Source organism: Tyto alba, unplaced genomic scaffold (genome assembly GCF_018691265.1).
Source record: "Tyto alba isolate M040663 unplaced genomic scaffold, T.alba_DEE_v4.0 Super-Scaffold_7, whole genome shotgun sequence".
Classification (NCBI taxonomy): Eukaryota; Metazoa; Chordata; class Aves; order Strigiformes; family Tytonidae; genus Tyto; species Tyto alba.
In genome coordinates, this window is record NW_024881328.1 from 2,629,643 (window position 1) to 2,644,554 (window position 14,912).

Genomic DNA, 14,912 nt, shown 5'->3' on the forward strand with positions numbered 1-14,912 from the left:
AAGGAATTTTTTAAAAATAACAGTAGTGTATGTGGGTCACAAATCTCTTTTGCATTAATTTACATATTAAGCAACTAAACTTTTCATTTTTCTTCTATTTATAAGTGAATGAAAACGGTGAAAATATTTATAGCTTTTGCACTCTAAGATTCATATATTACTATTGCTGATATAGAATATATTAAAATTATATAGTTTATAGCTTTGAGAATGATACCAAGAATGATGTATTTAGATGGAAAGGCATGCAGTGAAAGGCCTTTCACCAGGAGGCTTTTTACAAGAAACTGTAATTCATTCAGAAAAAATTACTTGTGGAAAGTGTAGGAAAAACGAGTGCAGGAGAAGAGAGAGTGAAAGAATTAAGGCTAAGTTTTTCTTATGAGAAAAAACTGAAATAGCTGATGTGAAAGCAAGGAGTATGACTGCACTGACTGAATTTACATTGTGGGAAACCTGCGAATGGAAGAGGAGCTATTTAACCTAAAGAAAAATTAGCCCAACAACAATATCATCCCATCCCATCCTGAGTTCAATTTAGGCTGAAAAGCAGAAGACAATTTCAAGCCATAAGTCCAGAGAAGTTTTAGGACAGCCAAACAAGCTGAACACCTAACTTATTTTGAGATGATGTTTGAGGAGGAGCTTGGACTTGATGTTCTCTGAAAGAAGGCCACTTCCAGTGCTCTTATTCTCATCTCATTTTAAACAAATTTTGTCTTATTTGAAACTTTTTTTTTTTTTCCCATGAACTGAGTTGTAAAGGTACAAGTTGAAGGATTGTCCCATGCTCCAGGGCCTCCATGGAGACCTTAAGAACCATCAGATCCCAACCCTACACCACCTGGAAGAAATAATTACACCTGAATTACTCCTGGCAGATACTTGTGTAGCCAGATCTAACGAACCTGCAGTGGTGGCAATTCCACAGCCTCCTGGTCCTTAACCCTTCCCGACATTTTAAATACCTTCCTTTAACCAAAACCATCTTGTGTTAACGAATATCTTTCCTGCCGCAACTTTAGCCTATTTTTTCCTTTTGCTTCAGCAGATGAAAGCAACAGATTCTTTACAGCCTCTTTGTAGCAGGAAAGTTATGTTACAACTGTTACCGTATCTTGCTTCAGGTCTCCTCTTAAAAATAAACAGGTTGTTCTTTTCATCTTTCCTGTAGGTCATACTTTCTAGACTCTTGATCATTCTTGTTCCTCCCCCTGTATTCTTTCCAGGTGGCCTGCATCCTTCTTGAAGTGTCATGCCAAGACTAAACAGTGCTCCAACAAAAGACTCTGCAGTGTCAGATAGCGCAGAATTGCGTCATATATTTTCCAGATGACATTTTGGTTTATACAAAACCCTAGTTTGGCATTTGCTGTTAGTAAGATCTCCTTTTAAAATAACAAGTCAGGTTTTTAAAATACCTATTTAATTTAAAATGCCTTTGACAAGAAGATGCTTTAAGCATGAAAACGCAAAATGAAATCCAAAGTGAAAGAAACCAGTGAGATTTGGTAGGCCTACCTGAATATATTAACTTGCTTTTCCAGTCTCTCTTTTCTTGTATGCTTTCTGTTTCAGTGAAAGCTGGAAAGTGTTACAAAAATGGTGTGTTGTGGAAAAGAGTTGATGAAACTCTTTCATGTTTTGGACTAGTGAGAAACTCACTTCCCAATGAATTTACAAAGCAGGTTTTCCTAAATTGTCACATCTTTGTTGTACTTAAAGGAAAGACGGAAGGAATTTCCAGTCAAATTTCCTAACTTTTTCTGTCCCCTATATGCCTGAGATGATGCAATTTTAGAAGAATTTTATAAAGTGATAACTTATTGGGCCAACGATTTTACTATTTATTGACACAGTGTTAAGTTAATCTCTCAGAGAGTACTTTGTCTTATTACTAGGTATTTTAAAACTTACTCTCCTTTGTCTTATAGCCTAATTCTCACTGAAATCAATGCCCATTTTTATCAGCAACATCAATGAGCTAAGAATTAACCATTCTGTGTAGTGGTGCTTTAGTTAAAAAAAGCAAACAAAAAACTTCATGAGAAAGTAGAACAAACCAAAAGCATTTGGGATTATTAAGAGCAGATGTTAGAAGAGTATAATGGATTCACTTACAAAAAATCTGAATATTTGCCAAGTGAAAATATTTGTCAGTTGAAGTCCTATAGTGACAGTAATTCTAAATAAAATAGTTGAACCTATCAAAATCAAGAGTATATACAGATATAAAATTTACAGGTGTCTCTTGGAAGTTCTTTTATGTTTACATTTTTAAACTACATAAATATGTTTTATAAATCACAAAATGTTGTAAACACAGGTTTTAGAATATGATACGGAAGAATGGGTAATATGGTAGGGGGATGCCAAGACAAACAGGCTTCAAAGATTGCCAAGAGTCAACTAAAATAAAAAATAACTTGCAACTCCAGCCATTGCAAAGCAAACTGCAACAATTTGGGGGGTGTATGTGAAAAATATTAATATTCAATTGCAAAATTAATGTATGCAAAGAGTCACATGTGCAGAATTTAGTCCCTTAGGAACACAGTTAGGAGGCTTGAGTTTTGTTCACTGAATGCTAGATATCAAACAGCCAATGTAATTAAAAAAATATGACCCAGGCCTTGTTCTTCCAGCATTCGTAGAATAATGCTTTGCTTCTCCTCTTGGATACAAGGAGTATTTAGTTTTCTAGCCAAAGTGGAGCAGCTTTAAAGGGAAACACTAAGAGAGAGTTACCCCAAAATATCTCCAGGCTGCTGAGTGGCACACGCCCTTTGGAGCTAAGCTATGTAGGTTCAAATATCCTCAAGCAGATGAAAACACCGAGCCTGTATTTTGGAAGCTGTTACCCAGCGGTGCCATTACAGAAAAGTTTTCCTGTCTGCTGGGAAACTGGACTTGCTTCAGTGCTCAGAGGGAGGTCCTGGGGAGGGTCCACAGTATGAGCCGCAGGTACAGGCAGCGAGAGACCTGTTCCTCCGTCTTCCCGCAGCTGGGAACGCTGTCGTCACAGCTGACCTCAAAGACAAGCAGTTTGGTTCCCAGAAGAAAACCTCTCTACCAAAATGCTGTTTTATCCAGTCAGCTAAACATTTGTGCTATGCTGAGCACCAGATTGTTGGCAGACATTAAGAAGATTTTCAGGATGCATACATGCCTGTGATAGGCATATAAAAGACCTGATAATCAGAGGTTTAAAAGATGATGTGCTGCTTTTTAGTAAACATGTCCATAAAAATATTGGTGTCTGGCAAACTTATATGAAACATCTCATATTTACATTACAATACTTTTTAAAAACACTGCATGTTAACTATTTTTACATTGGTGAAAGCAAGATTAGGGTCAAATTGCTGGTGACCGTTCAACCATATGGAGACAATTTCTGCAAGAAAGACTTTGTGTTCAAGCAGTTTGAGGAAATAAACATTCCTGTAAGCTTATATGCTTACAAAAATGGGTAATTCTAAGAAATCTTCCCCTGTGTGAAATAGTAGAGATGATTATTCATGCCTACAAAGGACAGTTAATAATCTGCAGTGAATAATTACTTCTGCAGAAAGGAAAAAATGTTTTTTTTTCTCTGACGGTTTATCTATCTACACTAATTATGTGACCAATCAGTTTTGTGACACTGTGAGAATGATCCCTGCCCTGGCAACAGTTAAAATACATCACACAGACAGAATGAACTAATAACTAAATTAAAGAGCACAGTAAAAATTCACATTACTAACATTACTATTTCAAGTGAGATATTGCATAAGTTGTTGCAAAATTGACAGAGTATTGCCTACAAAGCAAACATTTTTACTAGTTTAATTATTTTTTCCTTATAGTTAAGGTAACTAAGCATTCACAAGGGCTTGTTTTAATCTCCTGTAATTATTTCATTGCCATACAACCTAGCACTGGTATTCACACTAACTCTAAGCAGCTAATATAACTGTGGGATATAAGAGCCTTTCAATTAAGTGAGCCTCCAATGGGCATTCAGAGCACACACATGCTGAATATCTGACCACTGGTTTTCACCTGTTTTACTTTAAATCCCATTCATTTGTCCATCTTATAACAACTTAGATTTTAAAAATTATTTTCATACCCTGAGGTGTACATAGGCAGGTAGTGAATTTTCAGAAGCAAAATACTCCCACAGGTTTGTGTGAAAATCTCGCCTGGTACCTAAATACTTTGGAAAAACTGGCCTTATAAGCAGTCATCAAAATATCTCCTGCTCTGTGTTTTTAATGCATTGTTTCTGATCGATATTCCTGGTAGACAGATTAAAAAAAAAGGAATTTATGAGACCCAGGGTGGAACCGAAGTGGATAGCCCAGCATTGCATCACTCCTCCCTTAACTCAGCACTTTGGAAAACCTGGAGGGCACTGAGCTTGTCATGCGTTTTATCCAGTGGCTACAGAAATACAGCTATGCAAAATGCATAAAGGGTCTGGGGCAGGTCCTAGAACGCAGGGCAAAGGGAAAATCCTTAAATCACTAGGGGCTACCAATTCAGGCTCTTTCTTCCACTATTTCCTTCGGACTCCTCCAGTCTAATGCCTTCTTGCTGCCCTGGGTTGCAGCAGTACCGCGCTGCCAGCAGCTCGTTTTACAAAAAAACAAGCTAAGGTCTGCTTTCCTCTTCAGAGGCGCGCACACCCGTGCCCACTCTGTGGCAAGGTGTCCGCCCACACCGTGAATCCCAAGCGGGCAGGCGTCACCTGCTCAGAGCTGCAGACCAATGCCTTTAGGTCTGGAAAAGGATGTTTATGGTTTAGAAGGCTCTCCCCGCGCTGTGTCCCTGGCTGGTTTCCCGGGAAGCCCGTCCCCGGGCTCGCCAGGCACCAGTGCTCCCTCCGGTTATGCTCTGGAGTCAAACAGCTTCAGCATTCTGCACTTCTCTGGTTTCAAAAGCCATCAGCCATCACTTACTCCTTCTCTCATTTTCTCCCTCTATTACTCTATTACTCCAAAGAAGATGGAGGCTCCCTGTGTGCAAGGAGTCCCGTGGAAGAGACAAGAGGTAATGGGTACAGGTTACTCCTGGGGAGATTCCAACTGGACACAAGAAGAAGATGTTTCACCATGAGAACAACCAGCCACGGGAATAATCTCCCCAGGGCAGGGGTGGATTCCCCAGCACTGGACCCTTTTAAGATTCAGCTGGGCAGGGTGCTGGGCCGGCTTGTCTAGACCGGGCTGTGCCCAGAAAGGTTGGACCAGCTGATCCTTGAGGTCCTTTCCAACCTGGTGTTCTATGATTCTATGATGTGATTTTCATTTGCTTTGTTATTATCTCACTCCTCACATTGTGTGGTATGTCAGACTTTGCAATAGAATACAGGGACCTTCCACAGGGAGGTCCTTTGGTAAATCAAATGTCAGCTTACCATCCTGGCCACTGGCATGGTAGTGGCAGAGTCTGTCCTTGGTCTTACAGTCGCCTTGTTAGCTCAAGGGCAGTATCTCCAGTCCCATAAAAGCTAACCATACATATTAATCTGCTTTGCAGTATTATGCTGAATTCCTTTCTGAAACCCAGATAGATGAATGTGGTGATAACATACTCAGTGGATTACTCTCAGCAGTCATTGCTTAAGAAGTCCCTTTATGTCTGCAACACTCATTTACTAGCCCACTGCACATTCATTTTCTCTCCACCCTCCTGCTGTCTGCCTCAGCTTCTGAGGAAATCAATTTTCTGTCTTTTCCTAACACCATCGTGACTCAGTATTTTACCAGCTTTTTTTGGTGTTTGCTTAGTATGATATATTGGGTATCTGTCACCCATTTGCTAATCTTCTGTGGAGACTTAGGCTATGGATTTGCTTATACACGTGGGCACAGTTCACATCCTGTGAGCTCAAGAGAAACAAGCTGATGTCTCTGACGATTGCCTTACATATGCAGTACCATGATTACAGCATTCAGTATGGTGCTAACTAATATTCCTGGCATTGTGTCATAATCCTGGAGATGCCCAGTTGCACAAGTTGGCTGGAAATGGTTTTATGATGGTATGGATTACTCCTACCGCTTCTGAAATGACACGGCTTGGAGTCTTTCCTCCAGGTATTCACTGACAACCACCATCAGCATCTTCATTAAAGGAATGACCTGCTAGCAGCCTAGACCTGTAAAAGAGGCAATCCTCAGCTTTTGCACTCCGATGCACAATACAACCGAGGAAGTTTTTTGCTGTGGATAGCATCACACTTTCCTCTTCTAATCATTCTGTGTTTTATTTATTTATTTCCCATGGCTGTCAGCCACTGTCTCCTCCCCAGACTGTTCTGATGTATGTGTGTTTTTATGGAGTTGGCATTCTTGCCTTACTTCTTTTCTTAAGGTACATTTTCTTTGTCATCTTTCTCATTATGAAAGAAAATGGACTATCCTATCACATTGTAACATCTCTTCATTAAATCATTTTTACATGGTGGTGGTCTCAACTTCCTCCTCCACGCATTTATGAAAATGCCCCTTTGCCTTGTTCAAATACTTGGCAAATTGTGGCTGAACAAATTTTATTTTAATAGTATTTATTTGTCCTTGTTTTTCATGCTCTGACTGTGCTTCTCTTAGTCTGCAAGCTCCCAGTTTTGGGCCATCTCGCATGCCATTTGAATACTTCACCGCCAAAAACCAATTCAACTAGGCAAAGCAATCCCTTTCAGGAGAGCTTAATTAAATTGTATAAATACGCCTATGAACTATAGTTCTTTTAAACCAACATCATATACAGTGTGTCAAAAATGGATAAAAATAGCCCAGCTAATTAATGTTAAACATTCTTAGTCATTCTGAGCATTATAGCTGCTGCTGTGTTCCCGTTATTTACAATAGAATTGATTGATATTCATTTGATACTTACCTTGCTAAGAAAGAACCAACAGTAAATATTACTAAATACCGCTAGAGGCACTGCAGAAAAAATCTCAAAATGAGAATATAAGTGGAAAATTAGAATGTCCTGCCACTTGAAGATGAAAAGGTAAAAAGGGAATTCTTGCAGATCTAATGAACAAATAAATCAGAAAGATTTCTCAGTGTAAGGAATCTTTAAACAATACTACAGAAATTGCCTTACTGGCATACGAAGTCCTGCACTTAAAGTTGTATATACATGAGTGTACAATTTCAGAAAAGCTTTGCACTATCCCAAACCCAGAGTAGCTGATTCAAGTGACAAAACTGTGATCTTCATCTGGGCCAAAAGCAAGATGAATCTTCAGTCTATAATTCAGTATCTTTAAGTATACGAATTCAGTCTGTGAAAAACAAAGTAGCAATCAAATGCTGACCTTGATAGCATTGTCACAATGGATTACCCTAATGAAAATTAGGCTAATTTTTGTTCGCTTCTTTGTTACTCAAGCTTTCCGCATTTTTTTCATACATGCGCTTCCATACATGTGTAATATGTGTGGGGTTTGATACTCAGCTGTTTGCAGAACAGCTCCAAGTATCTTATAGGAACCCCAGCCCAGCTTTAGCAGAGCATTTTAAAAGCTATCAAGCTGGCAGTGTCAGCAGGCGGCCCGCTGGATGTCATTCCAGAAACTGTATGATCTGTCTTCTCCAAAAATTAACAGCTGCATCAAGTCAAAAATCAATATCCCAAATTTAAAGCACTGAAATGAAGCTGTAGAGCTGAATGAATCATCCTTCCCCAAAAGCTAGGATGATACAAATCTTACCGAAACTTCACTGCGTGTTGAGTGTCCGAAGCTTTGATGCAAGACCGTTATTGCCTGCACACTCATACTGGGAAAGGTAATTACTGAGAAACACTTGTGCAGCCATCCAAGTAAAGAAATGAAACCCATGAATTTTCTATTTGCTGGTCAAACGCAGAGAAGAAAATATAGAAAGGAATAAAGTTGTTTGTTGTTTCAAAACAGAAAGTGATTTTTCAGTGAAACAGACTGATTTGGGGTCAGATTTTTTATGTTGTTGATTTAAAGTACTTAATTTTCATTTCAGATTTGAAAAAAAATAAATTATTAAGTATGGCAATTTTCCAAGATGTCTGAAATGAAAAATCAAATGGTTTAATTTTGAGAAAGTTGAAACAAATATTTGAGTTCCTTCAATGTATTTTCTTTCTTGCTACAACTGTTTTTTACACAGATTTATTAAGTTTTCTCCTCCCTAAAACTGTTAGTCAGCTTTCGGTGGTGAATTAATAAAAATACAAATTCATTCACTGTATTCTAAGGCTGCCTTCCACTGTGAATAACATCACACTAGACATTTTTAATGTTGAATTAACATGTAACCACGATGACTTGTCAGATCTAAAACAGGGTATCAGGGAACATCAGCCACTTACTCAAGAGCTGGATACAGCAAAATATCTTCAGCCAGAATCATTGGCATAAAAAACAGTGTTTAAAAAAAACCCAACCTGCAAAAACTAAACAGAGCTCTTAGAGGTAGTAACACTTAATTTGGAAATGAGCTGGGCTAACAGCTATTGTGTCTTTATCTTCAAATGAGTGCTATATGTGCATGAGAACAGGAAGAAGTTGAAATACAACTTAATCCAAAACAAATAAACCCCAGGTTATTTTGGAAAAACAAAACAAAACAAAACAAAACAAACAAACAAACACACAAAAAAAAGCAAACAAACAAACAAACAAACCCAAACCCACCCCACAACCCATGAAATTTTATATATATAACCTGGAGGGCCTGTCTGTGGAGATATCTCTGTGCAGATGGAAGTGGGATTTCCACAGAGTAAGACACAGCCATTAGTCAATCCTTGGCTTCACATTGTGCCTTTCAATAAAAAACGGGTAAAAGAAAATGAAATATCTGCAGGCAGTCTATTCAGCATTCCACAACGTGGGCTCTGCCAAAAGACTTAAGGATGGAGGCAGAAGTTGGAAGGAGAAGCTGCATTCTCTAAAAATGTAAGCTTTTCATTTTTGCTTAACAATTTTCCCAGTCAGGTTAGGTTTGTTAAAGCATACAGATGATAAGAGTTGGAATATCAGTACATAATGTATTAAGACCTAGGGTTTGTCTGAAATGGGGATTGAGATGAATTGACCAAAACAGTGGTGTTAATAAACTAAACCTAAGTACATTCAATTCTCGTGAACAGATTTTTCAGGCAAAATGACCTTCTTTCAGCATTTAGAGTTCTGAGTTTTCCCAGCAACATGTCAAGGGCAAAGCTATATCATACTGGGTTGACTTTACTTCCCAGAGATAGCTTCTACATAAGCAATTCTCATTTTTTAACTTACATGCATTTACTTTTTAATTTATCTCAGCTGTACCAAGGCTTTTGAAGACAGGACCTTATCTGCTTTACACTCAATAAGTGCTTCTTTCAACAATCATGGCATGTATTAAATAGTTTCTGGAAATTAAAAAAAGGAGGAAACCTCACAATCTCTTTCAAAAAGCACTTCCAGAAACTAAAGCACTTATTCAAACATTGCCCAAAAGATTATCTTGATAGAGTACTCATTCAGAAATGCTGCTGACTAAAAAGTTTGGCAAGAAACAGAAAAGATCCTTTTTTCATATGGACAATTTCAGAATCTGTCATTCAGGCCAGAGACAGACCAAAGAAACTTTTTGCCCTCTGTTACAGTCTATGCTATGGCCAGTGGTTAGCCTGGGACACACCTGGGATTTTCAGAGGCAACGTTTTTTGTCCCTAAGGAACACAAACAATCAATTTCTATTCATCCATCAAACAAAATAAAATCATAGACTAATGCTATTGACAGGCACATCTCCTCTAGACCCTCTCCTCCTCTCCCTTCCCCCTCATTTACATCCTCTCAGTGTAAAATGGCCTGCACGCTAGAATTTATTCTGCCTATATAAACTGATAACCTTCACTGAAACACTAACAATGTTATTTGGAAGAAGTATTTCATTAACACGCAGTAATTTACAGCCAAAGAACTGGAATGTGATTCAAGCCTAACAACATGAATCTTAGATGATTTCTTCTTCATTGTTTGCTTTCTGGCGGTCGTGCTGGGACTATTTACTAAACCACTGCATTGCCTCATAGTACTGTGTTCTGGGACACACATCTTAGGGAAGCTGAAATGTTCCCAAGTGTGGCTGGAAACATTTCAGAACCCTTCCTGTAAAGAATGCAGATTAGTATAGAGTATTTATTTCAGAATTCTGCTTGTGTTGGAAATGGACTTGCACATTTATAAGAGGCAGATATTTGACACCTAAAGGTGCTGGATCTTCATTGCCAGGTATATTTTTCTCTCTTGCCTCGCTACAAAAAAGAACTGAAAAAAGGACTATGTTTTGCGATGCCTAAAATGTAGGCCTCCTCAAACAAAATCTGGAACCTCCTCTATGGCACTCAGGCACCCGACACCACATCAGACAATGCGGCTGTACTTTGACGAGTGCTTTAAGCCATGTTATGCTGGCAGCACCACTGAAATAAGTTGTTATTCACCCCCGCCGAGCCTACTGACCCCGCTGCATGCCACCCCCTCCCGGGATGGCACACTGCTTTTTAACCACAGCATGAACTGGATTGGAGAAATGAGCCAGCTAAAACCAGCGTTGTTCAGGGTTGGGTTTTAAGCTGGTTCATTTCCCAGTCTAGATTGCCACGTGGCTGCAGGAACACTCAGCATATGGGAGAGACAGGGGAACGAAGGGTAGATAGGACAGCTTCTTTAGAAACACGACCCTGTGTTCTTGGTGTCTCTTTGACATCAAGGTTTGATGAAGCACAGACCTTGGTGTCTCAGCAGTGAGATCCAGAACTATTATCATGGTGATTTTCTATGCTGCTTCAAAGTCTGCGCACTGCATAACATGTCACCTAGAGTTACTAAGAATGCAATAAATGTAAGATTCAGATCTGTTCCTCTCCAGGTCCTGGCATTGCACCAAGAATAGAAAGAAGAAGAAATTTGTTTGCCTGGGGTTTGTAGGTTGTTTTTTTATTTTTTAACAATAACTGAGTAAGGATCACTAAGGATGGGGGGTGGTACAGCAGTCATCATCCCCTTTGGGCAAGCTAGCTGCTGGACAAATTGCAAAGGATTGGGACACCTGGGTTCACTGAAGAGAGGTCAAACCCATTTGTCCCAGTTGCTGCAACAGTGATACAATACTGGCTGCTCTGTAACATGGGGTTTCTGTTCTCTGTCTTAGAATGTGTGAAAACTTCTCAAAGAACACAGGAAAAAAAAACATTGATAAATAGGAATCATGACTGTATCCTGCTTATTAAGGAATGTATTTGTGTGATAATGTGTGGACAGAATACGTGAGCAGGTCCTTAAAGAAGAACCTGAAATTTTATTTCCTTTCTCCCAGGCACTAATAGTCTACAAAAGCATGCATCGTTTTACGGACTCTGCAAGTCTTGAAGGCAAGCAGGGAAGGCATCACTCGCCTCTGTTGGTAAGGTTCTGAAAGAAAGCACAAAATAAACTGGAACACCATTCTGTCTGAGTGTGTGACAGTACCATACATCCCATAAGAACACCTCTGTGGTTGAATGTGGCTTTAAGCATTATCAAGGTAAAGCACTCAGAGATGCCAACATCAGGCTACTATTAGACCTGTCTGGAGAACAAGGCTGCTTTGTAGCTGGGGTACCTCAAGGATCAGACAGGCACTGAGCAGGGTTTTCATTATGGCAGTTATAATCTAAGCACCTAAATTCCATTTACTTCTTTATTTGGATCTGTTCTAACTTTAAAAAAAAACAAAACCCCCCCCAAAAACCTGCTGTACTGCATCCAGCTCGGGGGCCCCCAACAGCAGAAGGACCCAGAGCTGCTCGAGCGGGGCCAGAGGAGGCCACGGAGATGCTGGGGGGGCTGGAGCAGCTCCCCTGGGGGGCCGGGCTGAGAGAGTTGGGGGGGTTCAGCCTGGAGAAGAGAAGGCTCTGGGGAGCCCTTCGAGCGGCCTCCCAGGGCTTAAAGGGGGGGCAGGAGAGGTGGGGGGGGACTCTGGGTCAGGGGGTGGGGATGGGACGAGGGGGGACGGTTTTGCACCGAAAAAGGGCAGATTTAGGTGAGCTCTGAGGCAGAAATCCTTCCCTGTGTGTGGGGGGAGGCGCTGGCCCAGGGTGCCCAGAGCAGCTGTGGGTGCCCCCTCCCTGGAAGGGTTCAAGGCCAGGTTGGACGGGGCTGGGAGCCCCCTGGGCTGGGGGAAGGGGGCCCTGCCTGGGGAAGGGGGTGCCACTGGGGGGTGCTTTCAGCTCCCTTCCCACCCAAACCAGTCTGGGATTCTATGAAAATACTCTCCCTCTGAAGGTAATGCCATGAGATTCTTAGCAGTTACTGTCCAGAAGCTGAGGTATGGTCAAATTGGTTTGGTACCAATAAAATGTAAGCTTATGGCTGTAAACCTTCTTCCAGCTTAATCAGAGTATTTCCTGCTGCAGATGAGTCCTAATCCTATGCTGCCAGAAGGGTCATGGTTTTCTTTTGAAGGTTCCAGTTCAAATTTCTAGGCTCACCAAGAGTTTTTCAGACTCCTGAAGAACAAGTTTGGTATCAGTGCAGAGCACTCAGAGAACTCCTGAGAGTTTTAAAGCTTCTATGCTATATTTTACCCCTTGATTTTCCCCTTTAGCTAGACTCTTCAGTTATTAAATCAATGTTTTTCCCTTTACTCTGATTCATACGTGGTTAACACTATAAATTCACAACACATAGAAATCAATTAACAGATCAACTCTAAGTCAACTCTATTTCAGTTAAGGAATTTGGCCCAGTTCAGGATCTCCAATAAATTCCCTTCACTAAACAAGCACAAGCACAAACACACTGTTCAGCTCAAATCCCAAAGCAGGCCATGTAAACAGATTGGGGTTGCTGCATTCCCTGGAGTTTAGAGAAATAAGACTTTCCCAGATCAGCAGTGACTTCCCAATGTGATCGTGGTTACTGGAGAGCAGCCTGCCACTCTGACATTTAAATCTGAAATCTGATGTACTTAGGTCATAACATAATCACCTCCTCCTCCCTGGCTACTCCAGCTAAACCTCTCCCTTTTACTCATTAGTAACCAACTTTGTGTTTATAAAGCAATAGTAAACATAGTTATCCATTGTCAGGGCCGAAAACAATAATAAAAAAATCATGAACACAGGGTCATAGTTTCATCTACTTATCTTAAAAAACAGATAAGGACATTTGAAACTTTCACAATGATTATCCCATGGGTAAAACAACCACTGAATTCAGTAGCACCAGGTGATTGCTATCCAAGCAGGATGTAATCCAAGATTCTCTTTGTATAGCCAATGAAAGAAAAAGCTCTGAAAACCTTGATCTGGCTGATCTTGCACAGGCCTCCTCAAGTGTGCACGCAGAGCCCAACCGATTTCACTGCAATGCTTTGCTGCTATACAGCTCCTCCTCCTTTTCTCTGAAAGTAGAAGTCCACATCCGCTAAGTGACAGTCAGCTTCTACTCTTTCTCCAACTATTTGGCATATTTTGAGTTTTCGAGGATTAATTTCTTTAACAGTCAACGCTGATTGACTGCTGACTATAGAAAATACTTTGGCCAATGAATACAAGTCTGTTTGCAATTTTGAAGGTAATATTTAAAACATTAGTCAGTTTAGTTTTAAAGGAAACCTGAAAGGATTACACTTTCCTTTTTTTCTTGGCCTAGGATATAGACATTGCCCAAATTTTGTTCATGACTGCAATGCATATATTACGAGTATCTAAATAGATAGTAAGTCTTGAATTCAATCAGCTTTGTCCAATTGCTTGGCTACGATCTCGGATGTGTTGTATGCTTCTGAATCTAAGAGCTATTAGTGAAAGATGTGCGTGGTATTTTCCTTTCACGTGCCCATGCTGAAGCACACAACCTTTGTACCTGTCACCAGACATCTCCCATCATGAGAAGTCCAGTCTCCCCCAGCAACATGATCTGCACGACGAAGTGAGTCATACCAGATCTCTCAGCGTCCATAAGAATCTTTCCTTTAGTTATCTACATGAAGAAGGATCATTTAAGTGACCAAAGCCTTTTACCCTCCCCTTCAATGAGGAGCCAGTGCTTTCTCTTCCTCAAACTGATCATCACAGAAATCAAAGCAGTTTTTTCCCTGAAGCAGCTCTTCCCTGGAATCTCTTTAGAAAATGGTTGCCCACTGGCTGACACAGCAAATGTTTGCAACCATAAGTCACTTCACACCAGCTTGCATTTCATGACTTCTCTAAGCTGCCTCGCATGCTAAAGCTCTCCTCCCCTTCTTTCTCTGTGCTGGAACTAGCTGTTGTAGTCACAGATCTGGGAACTGATCTGGCCAAAGATGGGGCTTTTTGGTGAAGGGGGAACAGGAGGTAATTGTCAGATCAGTGCTCCAGTCCACCTCACCAAGCACACACTCTGGTCAGCCAAAGGGCTTGAAAAAAACTCAGCTTAAACGCTTAATTGCGGAATGAAGTTGGCGTTGCCTATAGGCTGCCCATCAATGACTTTCTAGGTGCATCTGCCATGGATCACTTCTATCAATCAATGCTCTGAGGGGTTTATAAATCAACTATACTATTCTTGGAAGGAGGATGAAGCCCTCTGCTTGGCGAGAGATGGCCGCCAGCCCCCTGACCCAAGACGGTAGGCTCCCTCCGAGGTGGTGGTCCCAGGGAAAGGGCTGCATGGCCGCCGCCTGCCACTTGGTTCTCCAGAGTTTTTCCAGAAATTTTTGGATTTTGGCATCTCCATCAGCAAAAGGTCTTTCTGTCTCTGTTCCATGACTTTTGCCATAGCCCGGCAAAGAAGGAAGACCTATTCCTTATAACGCAAACGCATAAACCCAGAGAAATGTGGTCTAAAACAAACAAACAAATAAATAAAACAAATTCTCCAGAATTAGCTTGAGGATGCCAAGTCTTAGTCACTT